This window comes from Thermobia domestica, chromosome 7 (genome assembly GCF_964235325.1).
Source record: "Thermobia domestica chromosome 7, izTheDome1.hap1.1, whole genome shotgun sequence".
NCBI lineage: Eukaryota > Metazoa > Arthropoda > Insecta > Zygentoma > Lepismatidae > Thermobia > Thermobia domestica.
In genome coordinates, this window is record NC_137460.1 from 30,310,299 (window position 1) to 30,328,964 (window position 18,666).

The 18,666-nt window shown below is 33.3% G+C and overlaps 1 protein-coding gene across 4 annotated transcripts in view; it reads right to left on the bottom strand.

The window, feature by feature from the left end:
- Positions 1-18,666, bottom strand: part of LOC145689968 (uncharacterized) — a 40,723-nt gene that overhangs the window by 6,563 nt on the left and 15,494 nt on the right. The gene's annotated exons all lie outside the window — the stretch shown is intronic.

The following is an 18,666-nucleotide window of genomic DNA, read 5'->3' on the forward strand; positions in this document are numbered from 1 at the left end:
ATCGCATTTTACTTAACTTTGAAAACTTTTCCATTTTATGATCATTTTCGTCTTACTTTCTTCGGGAACGCGGGAAATGAATTTTCTGGGCACAATTCCTTGTATTGAGAGTACGTCGACTCTACTAAATTGTAGCTAAAATGGGTTAAAGCGTTCATTCTTCTAAGTATCCGTATTGACAGAAATATGCTAGGGATTTCCCCCCACAAACGTGAATGCAAATTTCAATTCCTGGCAAGGATGACTGTTCCCCACTCTAGAACTTTTTCGAATCTTCGTGAGGTAAGAAACAAGGAAGAACTTCTATTTTGTGGACGACAGTGGTAGATAACTTACCATAACTGTCACGTAACGAAAATAGCTCTCACCAACAAAATTATTGGTTATTTGATTTTGGTAAGTACAAGTTATAACGCCAACTTTTATTACGAGGGTATAACGTTATTCCTTCCATAACGTTACTGAATCGTAACTAATTGAACGAACGAATCTGTTTCGGGTATTTCTTAACACGTTTGTGGGCAGAAAATCAAAAACCGGTACTTACACAATAAGATCCTTTCTTCTGCGGGTACATAAGAGAAAGAAAATGAGCGGGAAAGTGGCTATTTTGTTTCAAATTCTATTTGCTACATGATTAACATAGTTAAAGAAGCAGGTCCGGTAAAGGTATAGTATTCACTACCTACTGATCTTATCACATCTTTGGAGAGCTCTTTGGACATGGTAGTAATTGTATTGTTCTTGAGAGAGTCACACTGAACTTTGTTCTTTAGGCAGTGAATCAGAATGAAATTTCACTTTGATATGTTGTTATTACAAATCTAAAGTAGACAGGGGGAAAAATAATCGATTTCTGTGAATGTCATAGGAGAAAGTCAGTCACATACAAGGAAAAAGGCAGGCGGAAGATGGGTCAGGGAGATGCACAGAGCGAGACAAAAGAAGAAAAGGGGAGGGAATGTCTTCATTCTTTATCTTGTGTCATAGTTCTTTCGGCTGTCCACAATGAGAATATGATTCTGGGACGTCGGAACATTAAAATCTATATTACCAGAACAAACTCTGTGGCTCTACAACCCATGAAGAGCTATGGCGGGCTAGGTAATTGCGTGATGCGTGGCCATCTCATTGGCTCCCACTCAGTATTAATTGTGGCGTATTTCCTTGGAGTTCGCTGCTTATTTATTCAAGTAGTTGCCGAATGGCTTACTATGCTGGGTGAAATTATATTACTATTATAATTATTAAGATTATTCTGCTTAGCGCTAGCGAACAAAAGTTAATGGTTAGCGTTTTTTCTTCGAAAAAAGGGCGATCCATGCTGCAAAACATATGGCTTGCCATCCTGAGAGATTTCAAGAGGGTTTTTCCCGTAGATCTACCAGAATGAGCTCTCTCGTGGATAACCAGCGTACGCACCTCTGGCGTGAGATATCCGGGTTCGATTCCGGAGGGAGCTCATTTGGGTCGGGTGCCGCGTTAAGCTGTAGGTGCATATCTCATATAGTTTTGCTGCTGAAAGGGACACTATACTAAAATCAAATCAAAATGTTTGCAAGGCAAATATCGGCTTGATTAGTATATATACCTTCTCATTTCCTTCCGCTTTCTTTCCCCATGATTGTTCTTACAAAATTCTATTGCAAATTCGCCTTAGATGTTGTATTTAAAATATTGTCACATAAATAAATAAATGCTTAGTGCGCACTTTTGTTTCGCGTGATCCTGGCTTCAATTCTCAGTAGTAGCCAAAACATTTTCCGGTGCTGACCCAGCAACGTGAGACAACTGGAAAGCTACTTCAATTAAGACTACAGTGGAGTAATTAAGATTACGTGAGTGACAAATAATGGCACCTGGGGGAAGCTGAACTGGCCACGTATAACGCAATTGAACTTGTGTATCCATTATAATGTGTCTTAGAACTATATGGTCTGTGAAGCCCTGGCTATAATTTTATTATTATTATTATTATTATTATTATTATTATTATTATTATCATAGAGAAATCTCTGAATGACGGGTACAGTTGAAGCATGGTTTTTCACTAATGATGCTACGAATATTTAAACTACATGTGCAACTTATGCAACAAATGTATACATAATACATTTACAATAACTATGCCTTTAAATACTGTATATTACTGAAGTAGGTAATGTACTAAAAGTACATTGTAACAAAATAAGAACTTTAAGTATGTGTTACGTGAGTTAGTTTCGAACAATTGTTTTCTTTAAACGACTCAGGCCATTCTATTCCTAATTAAGAAACAAATGTTCCAATAGTAACCTAGCGGAAAAATAGTATAGTAACTAACCACAATATAGCGTAACTTATCTTTCCTACAAAGAATCCACGGAGTAGTTTACTTTCGTAAATAAGTTTGTACTGATAATTTAAAATATCCAGATGACTTAGCTGATACAAATATTTTATTAACAACCTGACATATGGCATAAATCAGTTGTCCTCAAAATTCCACAACGGTTATTTATTCTTAAAGGTAAGTTTTATTCGGATGATTTTTTCAAAAACTACTTCTTTCATGACTTGACATAATGGCATAACGCATTTACTCTAAAAGTATATCCAATGGGTAGTTCACACTTAATGTGCTTTTACTTTTCTTTCTTTCCTTCTTTTCTGTTTTAGGTATTTCGTAAAATACAGTTCATGCTATTTTGTTGATATTTCATACATTGGTACGTCATTAATAACCCTCATATACACAACACATTTTTCATGAAAGATTCCACTATAGCGGCCTGTGGTTTATTGTTTTGTTGGACGTATTTTCTTATTTTTAACATCAATGTATAGGCTGGTGGGTGAGTGATTGTATAGTGTTTTTGTATTGATTTTATATTGGTTTTAGTGGTTAGGAAAGATATTCTTTTATTAGCTAAAAGAGGATATATAGATATACTTTGCACTATTGTTTATTTTGCATTTTTAGCTTTACCCTGCTTGAGTCCACTGTGCAATGATACGGTTTTCAATGCATACTGGACTCGTGCACAGATATACTTAGAGGCACTTACAAACTTTATTTGTTATAATTATTTTTGATTTGTTAAACCCAGAGTATGGGAGATAGAACGTGTTTGCGTTATTTTGTATAACGGTATAATATTAAGTTGTATTAATGATTGTGATAATTTATATTAAATTATACGCGTATGTTGACTTTTTGATTACATGAATATTAGATAAATTTTGCTTTTTTGCCTATTGAATCTAGATAGAAATTATGCATAATTAGGTATTTACATAAATTAAACAAATTTTATACTACAAATTAATAATAATGTTTTTATATTAATTTTATGAATTTAAGTTAATTTGAGACCTGTTAATGCTTGCGGTTGCGTTTACGCACTATTTGTATAAGGAAAAACTTAAATTTAAATAAAAAGACATGTAAAGATTTTGAAAATATTAGTTGCAATATCAAAAATTTATTTAAATCTACAATAACACTAACTAATCATGATACTTGACGTTTATTACATTCCGGTTAGAAATTGACCAGGCAGTGGATGACCATTATATTTGTAAAGTGCTTACACTCTTAAATTTAGAAGGCACCACCTCCATTATTATAATTACTTGTTTCTTAACCCCGAGATGAGGGTGAAGAATAGAATGAAAGGTTGAAATTAAAAGAATAAAGAAGAGAATAATATAAAAATTGCCTATTTTGGGTTTTAAATAAATATAATGCTATTTAAGAGTGGGAGGGAAAGTTCTTTTATGCCTTAGCAAGCCATTTGGCATACTTTTCTATTTTTATGAAAGGTTTTGGCCGTTTGGGACTTACATAGTAGGTTACAGGCGCCTATTAATGCCACCATGGTGTATGGACATATTAAAGTGTTTATACACAACTCTTTTTATCCTAACTTACTAAGTTTAGGATTCACAAGATGGCTTAGTGTAAACAACAAAGCATAATTGGAACGATCAAGTTTCTTTGTTAAATATTTATTACACTTTATTAATCTTTTCACTAACTTTTTAGTAGTTTTTCTTAGTAGAATTGAATATAGATAAATTTACTTTATTACATCGCTATAATTTACATGAATTTTTTTAGGTTTACACGAATTTGTATTTAGGCAATTTGGAGTTATATAATTTAGCATTTTTTAATGTACACTCATGTCCAAAATGATTGTCGCATAACTATAACAGGTTTGTTGTGTGAATATAATTGGATAATGATATCACAGGGTACTTTTAACACACTTAATTTGTGTTTAATCCGCAGAGACATGTACGTGGTAAATTTCATGTCAAAAGAGCTGTAAATATGAACAATATAAAAAAATCTTGTCTATTTAGCAACATTTTGATGTACTCATTCTAATTTTATTATTTATATTTCTTCTATGAAATTCACCACAAATATACATTTCCCGATTATACACAGTACCAGTATTAGAAGTATTCTGTGATATCATTATCCAATTATATTTGCACAACAAGACTGTTATAGATATAAGACAATCATTTTGGACATGTGTGTACATGCTTTCTGACAAGTTTGAACTAAAATTGCTTAACTCCTTGAGCTATTTTTTAAAATTTATATGGTTTAATCAATGAGTTTTTAATGATTTATTGGTGAGCGGGTTTATTAATTTAAACACTTTATTTGTAACTTTTTGTTTACAAAAGCCCCTTGTACAAATCAAAAAAACTTACTAATTTTTTTACAGCTGAACTAAGATGACTTTGAAGAAAAAGATTTTTATTACATGTTTACTTTTTGTGATTTATTGTATTTTTTATTTTTTTAAATTTTTCTTATGAAAATATACCATTATAAGTTTATTCTTTTCAATTTAAAGGTTTATGTTCATCATATTCGTCACTGCGGTTTCACATTGAGATGAAGACTTGCTGGATTTACTTTTAAACTACTAGACATAAGAATAGTTTACGGAAATGACAATATGGGGAATGTATTTTTTCCACATTATATGGTTATTATTGGAAAATAATTTAAACAAACGACTGGTTATTTTATGGATTTTTCCACTACAAAACTTTATGGATGATAGGACTAAGATAATGGATTTTAATTCCATATTTTTTTATTTATTTATTTTTTGAATTTACTAGAGATGAAACAGCTACCATTATTTACTAATACAGACAATGGAATTCCCAAAAGTGAAAAAAAAATATTGTTTTAAAAATTTTAAAACATATCCTGCAGTAGCATTTTTACAGGAAACATTACATAGTATTTATTGAGAACATTTAATACTGATAAAGCAAATTTCTTTCCGTTTTGAAAACTTGGATAAAGCCCTAAAATGTTAAAAGATATATCTTGTATGTTTTCTATTGCTACTGTTTGCGAAACTTTAGCAGGAGGTGACGTTTTAGTTTGTTTTAACTTACAATTTGTACAATCAGTTATGAATTAATAATAGTCTTTAATTACTTTTGATAATACTTTTTTTATAGAGACAATTGTTTTTTCAGCGCCAAAATGACCTTGTTTATAAAAATATTTAACAATCTTGGGGACCATAGAAGGAGGTATACAAATTTTTTAAGAGTTAGAAAAATCATAAAGTTTATTTAACAAAACATTATTAAACTTGTAAAATTTTTCAATGTTTTTGTGTTCTACTTTTACATACGGGTCATTGCGGCTACGCAAAAATTCAATTACTTTTGTACTTGAATATAATTTTTGTCTTGAATATAGTACATTTGTACTTGAACAAACAATAGTTTTGTTGTTTGGATTTTTATTGTTTTTACAGTAAGATTTTTGAAGCATGATTTGTTAATTTCTTGCTGTTTAACTTTTGTTTGTAATATTACCCGTGAGAGAGCATTATTTGTTTGGTTATTTTTAGCTTTAACCCTCAAAGGACCAAGGGGGGGCTATAAAATGTCCACACTTTTGAATATCGTTGTTTTGATGTTGAATATTTGTGAGCCCCTTCTCCATGTTTTTATTTTGTGTCAGTAAGTATCTAAAATAATTGTTTAGATGGGATAAATCTTTCTCCTCTGTTTCGTTGGTTAATAATAAAAGCAAAATTCGACGGTGGACACAAAATAACCCCCCCTTGGTCCAATTAAGTACCTTGAATTTTGGAATATTTTTCTTTTAATTTCTGCTTTTAGCTGCCTAGTGTGTTCATATAGTAGACAAATGATTGTCTACATCTTCGCCATTAGCAATACAAGGGTGATACTCCCTTGAGAACTGTTGTACAGTCTGTGAACTGTCTGTATAGTTATCAGTGCGTTGTGTTTCTTTTACAAGATAATAATGAGTAGATATTTGTCGGAAAAAGAAATAGCGGAGGAACTTTCTTCTGATGTGAGTGAAACTGAGTTAACTGGTTTAGAAGAAGATGTAAGTGAGACCGAGAACCACGTAAGTGACATCGAAAACTTTTATGATTGTGACGATGAAGTTTACCATTCCAGTGACTCGGAATCGATAACATCAAAATGTAGTGATAATCCGAATGTCAACGATAGCAAGGGAACATATGTTTCTACAAAGTACATAAGCAAATCTGGTAGAGTGTACGTTGATAAACAACCACCTTGTCTACGAAGAACAAAGCAAAATATTATACGTGAACGACCTGGACTAAAGCCAGACGGTGTTGTAAACAATATTCGTGAATCTTTTCTGAAATTTTTCACAGACGAAATTCTATCAGAAATCATGCAACATACCAATGAAGAAGCATCTAGAGAAAATATTGATCTCACCAATGAAAGTGAAGCGCTTGCACTTATAGGAGTGCCTATTCTGATGGGAGCAAATGATGACACTAACTTAGACTATCACGATTTGTGGTCTGAGGATTTAGGACGATCTGTATACATTGCAAGCATGAGTCGGAACAGATTTCGTTCTCTCCTCAAAATTCTTCGGTTTGATGACAAGGCTACGAGAGAGCAAAGGAAAGCTAAGGACAAATTTGCACCTTTACGCGAAGTGTTCAACCTTCTGAACGACACGTTTCCGAAGTATTGTAAACTTGGAACTAATACAGTTATTGATGAAATGCTTTTCCTTTTCCGCGGAAATTGTAAGTTCAAAGTTTTTATGAAAAGAAACCTGGCAAATACGGTATACTCATCAGGATGTTAGCTGACTGTGATCACCGATACGTTTATAATATGGAAGTGTATGCCGGTAAGGAAGAGGGCACAACAACTGCCTAAGAGGACCAAAAGAAGTAGTGAAACGACTTGTCACTCCTATAAAGAATACAGGTAGGAATGTCACTACAGACAGGTACAACACGTCTGTAAAATTGGCTGAAGATTCGTACACTGACTATGATCTTACATTAGTAGGAACATTACCAGGCAATAGGAAACATATTCCTGAGGAACTGAAATTCATCAACAATAGGGAACTACATTCTAATATGTTTGCATTCACAGATCCCAACAGTGGAAAGCCTCCGGTAACAATAGTGTCCTATGTAGCTAAGTTAAAACCGAAAAACTTCTATTACTACTGTCAACTCAACATAATGATGACAAGATATCAGATACTGAGGGAAAGAACAAATCAGACAAATTTATTCTATAACGCAACAAAAGGTGGTGTCGATACAATCAACTAAATGGCACGTAAATACAGCACCAAGAGAAGTACACTTAGATGGCCACTATCCGTCTATTTTACGCTTATTGACATCGCTTGTATGAACCCATATACCTTGTACACAATGAACTTTCCTGATTGGAATAAAACAAAAAGTAATAGAAAGTGCTTGTTTCTTCAAGAACTGGGAATTAAACTCATCAAGCCAAACATTGAAGAACGCACCAAAAATGTTAGGGGTATGCAGCGTAATACTGTTTCCTCAATGGAAAACGTACTGAAGAGAAAAATCACCACACATCGTCAGGACATTGCACGGTCTGCAACAACAGTCAAAGGTAGGTGTCATGTATGCAACTCCCAGGCGAGAACGAAACATGAAAAAAAAAAAAAAACAAGCTTCCTAAAACAAAAATCGTGTGTACCAAATGCAGCAGATTTGTTTGTGGGAAACATAGAGAGAAAGTAAACATTTGCGAAAATTGTCAGCTCGACACTAAAAGCTCCGATTGAATACTCCGTGAAAAGTTCCGTACTACAAAGTTACTTACATCAATAACATATGAACAGTGGCATACATTGTTCAAGAACTCAAAATTAGTGTGATGTAAACATTGCCAAGATTATAAATTTAGTATTAGTTTCACATAATAATATATGAAAGCTACGTATGGTGTCACCCATCCGATTAATTTTATTAAATAATACTCAGCATAGAGTTACATACAAATAAGCCTAAATACCCATGTAAACAATCATAAATGTTATATGAAAAGGCGTATTTGTTAATTATACTAAATTTCACAACAATAAAATGTCATTTAAGTGCAATAATACGGTGGACATTTTTTAACCCCCCCCCTTGGTCCATAGCGAAACGGGTTGACGCTTGGTCCTGCGAGGGTTAATATAAATTGCTTTTACATTGAAACCTTAAATATCAATGCTCCACTTCGCCAAGTGCGAATTTTAATTCTTTATGTTGCTTAGGTACACTAAAAAACAGTGATTAGTGTAAATTTTATATGTTTACTATACAATAATTTAACCCATTTCCTCAAAGCAATAACAATTGATAAAGCTTCTCTTCCAGTTGTAGTATATTTTTTTAGCTTGTATTAAAGTTTTACTATGAAACCGAAGAATACGATGTTTGCCATTAATTTTCTCAGTTTTCGAAAGCTACTAAGCTACAGTTTGTGATAACACAAAAGCTATGATCTAAACGAGGATGAGCTAACAATGTTATTTGAATTAAATTACGTTTTAATTGTTGAAAACTTATTTGACACTTATTGTTTTATATTTATTTATTTTTTCAAAAAAGCAAACAAGGATATACATTTCTGTGCAAATTTACTAACAAATTTTGGGCAGCATGAGAATGAACCAATGCCTTACTGTAGTTTTTTTTTTTTTTTTTAATCTTTAGGTCGCAGAAGATCCTTTATTTATTGTACGTACGATGGATCTTTCGTTGCCCCTTGAGAATTCGCATTTAATTTACACAAAAACTAAATATTTTGTTACAGAGTGAATATTTTTTGAAGATTTAATGTCACTTTTGCCTCATGTACTTTGGTAAATAAAGGGTGCGGCAGAAATAGTTAGACGATGTAAAATGAACATAGAAAACGCAACCCGATAGATAACGTGCTATCTACGTTGTTTTGTTTTGTAAAGTGGTTCAAAACATTGCGTATGCATGTAGGTTTGTTCGACTGTTCGGTGCGCATTCCCAGTATTGGAAGAATTACGTAAGCCTTCCGTCAGTAGCCATGGAGCGTTGCTTGGACGAACATCGCGCTTTCGCAGTAGAGTGTTTCTTCAAGAACAAAGACTGTGCAACAATTACACAGCATAAGTTTTGGAGTCATTTTATAATTGGCAGAAATGGACAAGTACCGACACGACAAACTATTCTTAATTGAGTTAAAAAGTTCCGAGCTTCGGCTTCTGCAAAATCAAAGAAATCCCCAGGTCGTCGACGTTCAGTGAGAACACCACACTACATAGAGAGGGTTCGAGAAGCATTAATTAGAAGTCCAAGGCGTTGAGGTCGTCACACGCTATGTCACTTGGCATGTCAGATAGGAGTGTACGACGGATATTACACAAGGACCTACACTTCCACCTATTCAAAATTCAGATGATTTACGATTTGCTCCGCTCGCGTACAATTCTGCAATACGCTAAAGCAAATGATTAATGAGAACCCAAACTTTCTGCAGAGGTTAATCATGTCCGACGAGGTACATTTTCACATTGATGTTTGTGTAAATAAGCAGAATTTCCGTTACTGGGCACCCAGAAATCCAAGGTTGTTGCATGAACTGCCCCTTCATAGCCGTAAAGTAACAGTATGGTGTGGTGTTTATTTTGATGGAATTATATGACCATACTTTTTGAACGACGAGGATGGAAACACTGTAACTGTGACCTGTGCTCGAAATGTGGACATGCTCGGAAACTTTTTACTCCCAGAACTGCGACGGCGTCGCCTTTGACACATGTGGTTCCAACAAGACGGGCCCACGTCACACACAACAATTGCATCGATCAACATTCTTGGGAGGATGTTTCCAGAACGGGTTGTCTCTCGTCGCGGCAATGTTACTTGGCCTGCACGCTCGCCCGACCAATCGACATATGACTTCTTCCTATGGGGTTACTTGAAGCAACAAGTGTATGCAATAAAACCTGCAACGTTACAGGATTTGCGTGAATCCATTCAACATGCAATCCACCAAACCTCGTTGGACAAGGTTCAACGAGCTGTGAGTGCTGTGAGGCGACGTGCAGAGATCTGTTTGAATAACTATGGTGCACACCTTACTGACATAATTTTTAAGACGTAGTCACCATATGTAATGCTTTCGTATGTACATTCTGAACATTTGTTCATAAAAAAGTTATTAAAATATTTAATTTGCAAAAAACATCGTCTAACTATTTCTGTCGCACCCTATATTTTGATTAACAGAGTTGCTCTTTAAAAAACATCGTAGGTATTTAAACGTCACTGACGTAACAAACCAGCTGATTATACAATTTAGAACCAAATATTGTTTATAAACCAGTTATAAAAGCTACGGGCCCATTTAAATATCCAAAAGGAACACGTGTAAACTGATACATTTTAAATTTTTAATAAAAACCTGTGTAAGGTTTACACTTATCAGATAGACTAAGTTGTAAATGAGACCCGAATAAATCAAGAAAACTAACGAATTGAACAATTTCAAATTTTAATCATAGGTTATTAATTTTGCTTACTTTTAACTGTTTAAGTTTTACATGTTTATTCAGATTAACTACGGTACGTAATTTTGAATTAGTTTTCTCCTTCGCAAAACAACGGATGAGTATGAATAGACTCACAATTTTTTTACAACTTCGTGTTTAACCCATTATTTGTTTTTCTATGTTATCTTCAAATTCAAATAGAAAAGGATACTGTCTTTTTATAATAGGTTTGTCAGTGTTAACTTTAATAGTATGTTTAAATTGATTACATTTACCTGGCAGGTTACTGAACAAACATTTATGTTTAATTAACAAATTACACAGCTGTTGTTTATGTTAGTCATTAAGATTCACGATTTTATTTACTTATTAATGTTAAATACCTACAGAAAATGTTTAGTTTTTGGACTATTGTTTTACACTACACATTTTACACTAGTTTGATTTACAATGTTAATTTTATACATACCATGAGATTCTTGTATTTTATTTTTAATGTAGTTAATTTGTTTTTTGAGCAACTTACATAAAAATTTTGATTCCTCTACTATCAAAATTAAACTCTTTTAAGGATTTATTATCTACAACTTGATTTTGATATTTTTTTTGTAAATGCTCACACATTTACCTTTTTTAATTTTGCTTAACCATTTGTTGTATTTGCTCAAGGAAATTCTTTATTATGGGACATTTACTTTTTATAGGGTTGGTAAAGTTCTTGCACTCACTTTCAGTAAAAAAAATTCTGAATCACCAAAATTTGTGGCTTCTACGTTGTTCACTAACTCAAACTGCTGACTTTTTTTTTCTTGTCTTGTTAAAATATTTACTTGGTTATTATTTCCAGAAGAAGGCAACTTAAAACCTACTCTGTTAACTATTTCTTACAGATGCCTTAACGACATTCTGGCCATGGCCTAACAGAACCAATTTTTTTTTTTTTTTTTTTTTTTAGTAAAATTTACTTTGCATTTGTTAATGTAAGAAAATCTTGGCTTAACAAACAAGAACAATTTAAATCATTTACAACCAGAAACTTTACGTTGCACATTAGTGGTTTTATTTTTAAACAGAGAATACCTTAAAACTTTTACTGCTTTTATTTTCTTGCCAGAAAAATTAACAAGCACAATACGGGAAGAGATTTTTAATTAAACATTAGAAACAACGGCAGAAATATCTTTTTTATAATTTAAAATTAAGTAAGCTACCAGACGCTTCAGAATCGCATAAAGCGTAAAATTGTTTATTGAATACTTTTACTCTTATTTTTGCAGTAGCTTGTGATGAAATAACTTGATTACAATTTTTATTATTTTCCCTTTCTTCCTAGGACGAGCTTACACTGTCCCATTTTACAACATTTAAAAGTTTTTCTTTCAATAGTAACATACACAATATGACAACCATTAGTGAGTGCTCTTATGTTATTACCAGATGTTTTACTAACTTCCCTGTAATGAGCACACTTCACACAGGGAAAATTTAGTTTGGGTGCGGAAAACGAACTTGTTCGTTTGCATTAAAAGGAGTAGGATTTACAAACGGAGGTCTTGGTGATCTAAAATTTCCTTGATTTACAAAATTTGGAAAACCAGGTGAATTTTTAGACATTTGACTATTAGAAGAGTGCATTTCAACATTACGGTTGGTATTTACAGATTGGTTATTTCCATTTGGTGGTTGATAAAACTGATTACCAACTGGGGAATTTACTCTAGGTGGTACTTCCTGACTACAACTACAATAATGCGCATCAGAATACATTTTGTCACTATTATTATTATTATTATTATTGTTACTTTTTAAATCCACGTTTACGTCTGCTTTTTTATTTTGTTTGGTGTTTTTTTTGTGAAGAATGTGATGATTTATTACCGTTTTTGTTATTCTTACGTTTCTTTTGATTCTGTTTGAAATTACTATTAGCAGATGACTCATGGTTAATTTGTACAAACTTACGATTAAACCCTTCTTTAGAATTAGATTTAGGAATAGCATTTTAATTTCTAAATGACTTGTAATACAGTGGACTCTTAAAATATTTGTAAGTATATGTAAGATCAGCACAACATATTTCTATCAAGTATCCCGGGTTTGAGCCCAGTTAGAGGACAATTTCTCTCGGCTGCAAACCAAGTAGTGGTTCATATTCCACTTTAGGCTGTAGGTTCCGTTCTTCATAAATCCGTTGTTACATACAAACGGCCTAAAAACTTATTTCTATCCATATATGTAATGTAAATAAAGTGGAAGTGTTGTAGCAATGACTCCTATTCTTTTTGATGAATAACTCTAATTTGAGGGTGCTAATTCGACTGAGCTCGGTTTCAATCTCAGGAAGTGAACGCAAACCGGGCAAGCTCAAAGTCAAAGGTCAACTAACTCTTTTCGCTCGAAATCAAGACAAAAGTGTGCGTTTCCGAATTTTATTAGGGATTATGTAACCTAATTGATTGTCACAAAATAGCATGACGGAAGATTTTATACTTCCGGCTTTATCCTAATTTAGGCTCTAACCTATTCTATCTTAGGCTCTTATCTATTTCTTAACTGTAACTGTATAAACCAAATAAGCTCTCAGATGTTTATCCTCCCTTATTACAAATCTAAAATACAATTAATTTCATGAAAACTCATTCCCTTGTTCAGACATGCTACATGGTTTGGCTTAGTCAAGCTTTAACAGTGTTGAATGGGCAGACTGGAAAATAATTTCTTCTCCTCGTAAATTATTTGTAAAATGAGTTTGCGGATGACCTCGAGTTTCACTTATTTCATTTTTCAAAAAAAAATACAGGTCACAGCTACCCCACAAAGCAAAAAAAGAAGAAAGAAAAGAAAAAGGAAAATTAACCAAGTAGGTTTCTGGTGTGCAATATTTATAATTGATTTTGCAACTGCAGAAGGTAGTAGATTTCTACCACATCCAGTCTACCACTACCATTTCTACCAGAGATTAGAATAAGGACGAAATATATTCTTGGGACGTCTAATTGCAGAAAAGAACTTCTTGTTGCCTGTTACAGTTTTTATTCTATAGCTTTCAACGTTAAAACGGAAAGTGGCTGGTTTCCTATGCAAATAAAGTTTCTCACTTTACCATTCCTATTCTACGGAGATCACTATTGAAACTGGAAGTGGTTAATTTCGACGACTTGCGGTTTTAATTGAAGATCAATAGAGATGATAGGTACCCTTAAAACGGTTGAGAGCTATTCGATTGGAGAAAACCGTTTTAATCTATCTTTTACCATCTTTGCTCTATGCTCATCAATATTTACTGTAACGAGAATTCATAGTTAAATGAACCACTTCCGATTTTAGTAGTGTGTTAATAATAGAGATTAAATATGTTCTTACGAAATTGAAACCCGGATCTCAATACGTATTATCGTTTTCGATCTATGGTGATCAATGATCAAACAAGAAATGGTTTATTTAAACCAATTCCTGTTTGAGAAGATGGTTTTATTAACAAACTCAATTCCTAACAATTGACCCTTTATATTTTGACCACATTTGGTTATGATAAAGGAAATATCTTGTTAGATTTTATTTTCGGTCACACTCGGATACGGTAAATATACAAAGCAGTTTCGGTAAACCAAACTCGTTATTTAAAAAGAAAAAAGAATGGTTTCTGCCATTCATGCACACAATTAATCCGTTCTTAATACAGAAATATGGTACTGTGTGTTTTTGTGATAAATATTATAAAATGAAAAGAAACGAATCCTTCCAGAGAACAAAACAAATAAGCAAATAAGAAATATTTAGACTTTTTTTTGGTTGAATAGTTGAGAGTGGTGAAGGTGAAAGTTATTGCTTCGAAGGAGAATTCGTGCATTTCAAGCAACAAAAGATATAGGTAGAAAAGAAAATGAATATATACGTTCAATACTGAGAATTCAAAGATGATTATCTTTGTTTTACGAACGCGCAAATCCGACCAGCTCAAGCCAAAAAAGAAAAAAAAAAAAGTTGTCATCGTGAAGTTGCAGGAACCCATAAAGAGGTTAAGGAGGCTGCTCAAGGCGTAAATGATTATGAAACTGGAGTTTGTAGAGACGTGTTTCGCTTCTCAAATTGCCTTAATGCATCTCTCCCAAGGATTTGTTCTTCAAAGAGTATCCCGTAGTATTTCAAGAGGTTTGCAAGTAGATGAAAAAAGAGAAGCTAAGGTAAGCTAGTGGGCTTACACCCCGCATGTGAAAATTTACTCTTCTCCTTCTAATCGTCACTAATCCTAAGAGTCTATTATTTTTTATTATTCTTACCCTAAGAATACTGAGCTCTTTAACTTTCCCATCATGATTCGGAACTTAGTCTTAAAATTAATCTCCTATCATCTATCCTCCTGATTTTAAAGACTGATAATCACCGTCACACCGATTCCGGTTTAAAATACTTTCATGTTCAAGGCTTTTCAATTTCCCTGCTTCTGATAGCAATCATTTTATTTTACATGAGCTTGCAAAATGCCTACATCCGATTACCTCAATACAGAAGAAAGCATTACAATTAATTGAAGTGTATAGATCCAAAACTGTAAGTCATCGGAATTGTATTGCCTTTTGGCATTTATGTACAAAATTATAAGTTCGTAAGTACAGTATTTTGGAAGATATTTCTGAATTAAATTTTAAATGTTATCTGATGGAGATTCTGAAGCCTCAATGATCGGTAGACATGCCGTTAAGTTGTAGATCACGACTGATATAGCTATGGACAGTATTAGGAAGATAAACTAAATTGCTAGCAATCATACAGAGAAGCAAATGAAATGCCCTTCCCGCTTTCCTAATGCCACGTGCGTGTGTGCGTATAACTTTGGTGCATGCAGTTCTGGGTTCGATCCTTGGTGGGAAAAGACCTCGAGCTTCAATAACATTATTGAGGGCAAAGCTTTTTGTAAAATAGATGTATCTGGTGACTATTGGCAGTGCCATTAGAAGGAAGTAAAGGTCTTATTAATAAGCTTGAATTAAAAATTTCACTGTTTAATAATTTGTTATAAAGAATACAGAATAATTCTATTCTCAAAGGAATAGGACATATGCCCGAACCTAGGGTATTTACTCAATCTTAAGCATGAGAAAAATAAAAGCAGAAAAACGCGTTGCCATCCACTTCCATCCAGCACTTCAGAATTTTGTCCTTGTTTTTAAGTGTATCATAATTTTTTGTTTTTCCGCACTTAAAACGGCACATGATTTCTTTCCACGAAATATTGTCCTTTTCCTTGGATTCAATGATATGTACTTTTATCATCCAAAGTGAGAGTCACGTATCTTTTAGCCATTATGTGTACGGCTAAAATAAAACACTATAAAAAACAGCTTGTTTTAACCACAGAAGAAAAACACGATACTGAAAACAAACTCAGAACACTGTAGAAATGTACTTTTCTCTCGCTCCACTCCCCCTCTAGTTCTGTTTTTGATGACAACTTTCTGTCATTATGCTCAAAATGCATTTGCTTGGGGCAAATTTAGTGAACCGTGTACAAGCACCAGCTGTAAATGAAGATTCTCAGATTTTCGAGAGCCGCCAACACAAAGACTTGTGGATTCCAGCATTATTTTAAGACCAGGTGAAGTTCACAGGTGGAGGATTGAAAGTAAATGCAGTTACAAAAAATGGTTCATGAACAATAACCTGTCAATCATCTGCTTCAGTGCTTCCGTACAGCAAAAGATCGTCATAGGAAAACAAGGTCAAATCTCTAGCGGTATTTTGTGATACATTATTTAAAGGCAAGAACTAATGGAGAAGGGTTCACTTGTTCTATTAAGTGGCATTCAATATTGATCTCTTCACCTTCAAATAAGACACGCACAAGATAGATGAAAGGTAACCTGTTGCAGCCTTCCACTGCGAAAAATAGATTTCGTTTTATGCAAGCTTTAAAGGTTCCCTGGGACTATTTTTGCTTTCCGTCTCCGCGTTACGGAAGATTCCGTTTTACAGAAACTATTCGTAAAGAAATTCACATAAGAGCTGTCGGGACTTTGAAAAATGTCCGCTATAGACAGATTTCCGTCTTATTCACGTTCCGGTTTAAGCAAGTTTCACTGTATTCTAATTTCTCTACTGGAACTGGCAGTGATGAAAATCTACAACTTCTGCTTTCAATATTAAATAAGAAATTATTACATCACAGAAACCACTTCTTTGCCAGGTGTACAGTTGTCGCTATATACAGATCGAAGAAGTAAGTGCATGTTTCCCATCAAACTCAGTATGACCATACATTATAAAGTAATAGTTACAAGTATACATCAGGGAAAGAATTGTTTATAATGGCAGATATAAAATATGTGATGGTTGGGCGTATACGATGAATTCATACCCGCTGAGGAAAATGTTTAATTCTTACACTGATTCTTCCTTAATTTTAACTACTAAGACGTTATGCTCAATAGTTGAAATGCAAGTGAGTTCTCATCTTTCTCGTTCTTTTCTCACATTTCAGTCACACGTTTATTGTTGGTACTCTAATTCAGTTTGCGTCAGTGGTTCGTGAAATTATCGTATTCCCTGGAGCTTCTTTACAAGTTTAAATTGACACTGAGAATTACTTAATGATGTAATTGTAATTAATATTTCTTAAAGAAAAAAATCGTTATTTTAACTATTGCTCGCTTATTTTTAAAATTTAAATTATACCAACCCATACCACAGACTAGGTAAACCTGTTCCGACTATCGGGCAGTGGTAAAATCTTGGCATATTTAAAAAGGACGCCGTTATTCTTAATACAAGGACCTTACAGAAAGATTCAATTTCAAAATCGTGTGCGGTCTTTGAGTGATCTTTCGAAGAGCAGGTATCAAATATTGAATTAGCCGCATCTATAGATAGTAGTTTGCAGGTCCTGAAAGATTATAATTTGGCTAGACAACGTCGTCCCATGGGTGGATCTAGAGGGGCACTTGCATCAGATCCTGCGCTATATGAGTCAGACGACATGGAGATACACTGCTTAAAAACTGATAAAATTTACACCTTTCTAATTCATTCTGTAAAAAATGTAATAAAAATACTCATAAAATTAAGATAAGTAACGTCAAAGACAACTGTGATACATATTGAATTTAAACTTTAACAATGCGAAAGTTAGTTAAAAGTTTCTTGTGTAGTAGAAAACAATTTTTGGATTTTTGAACTTTAAATCGGAGTTGATCTATTTTCAATAAAATGAAACATTGTGTTTAAGAGAGTTCCTATAACTGAATTCTCCACTAACTTATTGTGTTACATCAACACTGGAACGACCAGTCCAACCCTTTTAGCACTCAATACTACAACGTTGGTAACTGCTCTTTTATAATTCCTATCCTATTAAAATATAACATTGGCCTGTCATATTTTGGTCACCATTTATGCTGTACAGGTGCTGCTGGGGAACTCAGTCTTTTGGGCTAATAATAATAATAATCTAAAAAAATAAAAAAAAACAATGGTTGAATGGCCTGACTGATTTAAATTCAAAGGAAAATAAAGAAATACACAAATATGAATTGATGCAGAATTTACTTTAAAAGGAAAGGCTGCCTACGATGAGAGGTTTTTTCTTTTAAGATTAAGCTATCGTGGATCAAACAAACAATACAATGAAACTATAAAGGTAGTAATAGTGGTAAAGGAATTAATCGTTTTTTTTTTTTTTTTTTAGAAGGCTGTTATACATTTAAAATTACATATTTTAGAGTCCTATTAGTACTTTTAACTGACATTTAAATTATGGTTAAATTAATTTTTCTAGCTAAATGAACAATTGAGTTCGGTTGTGTAATGTCAAA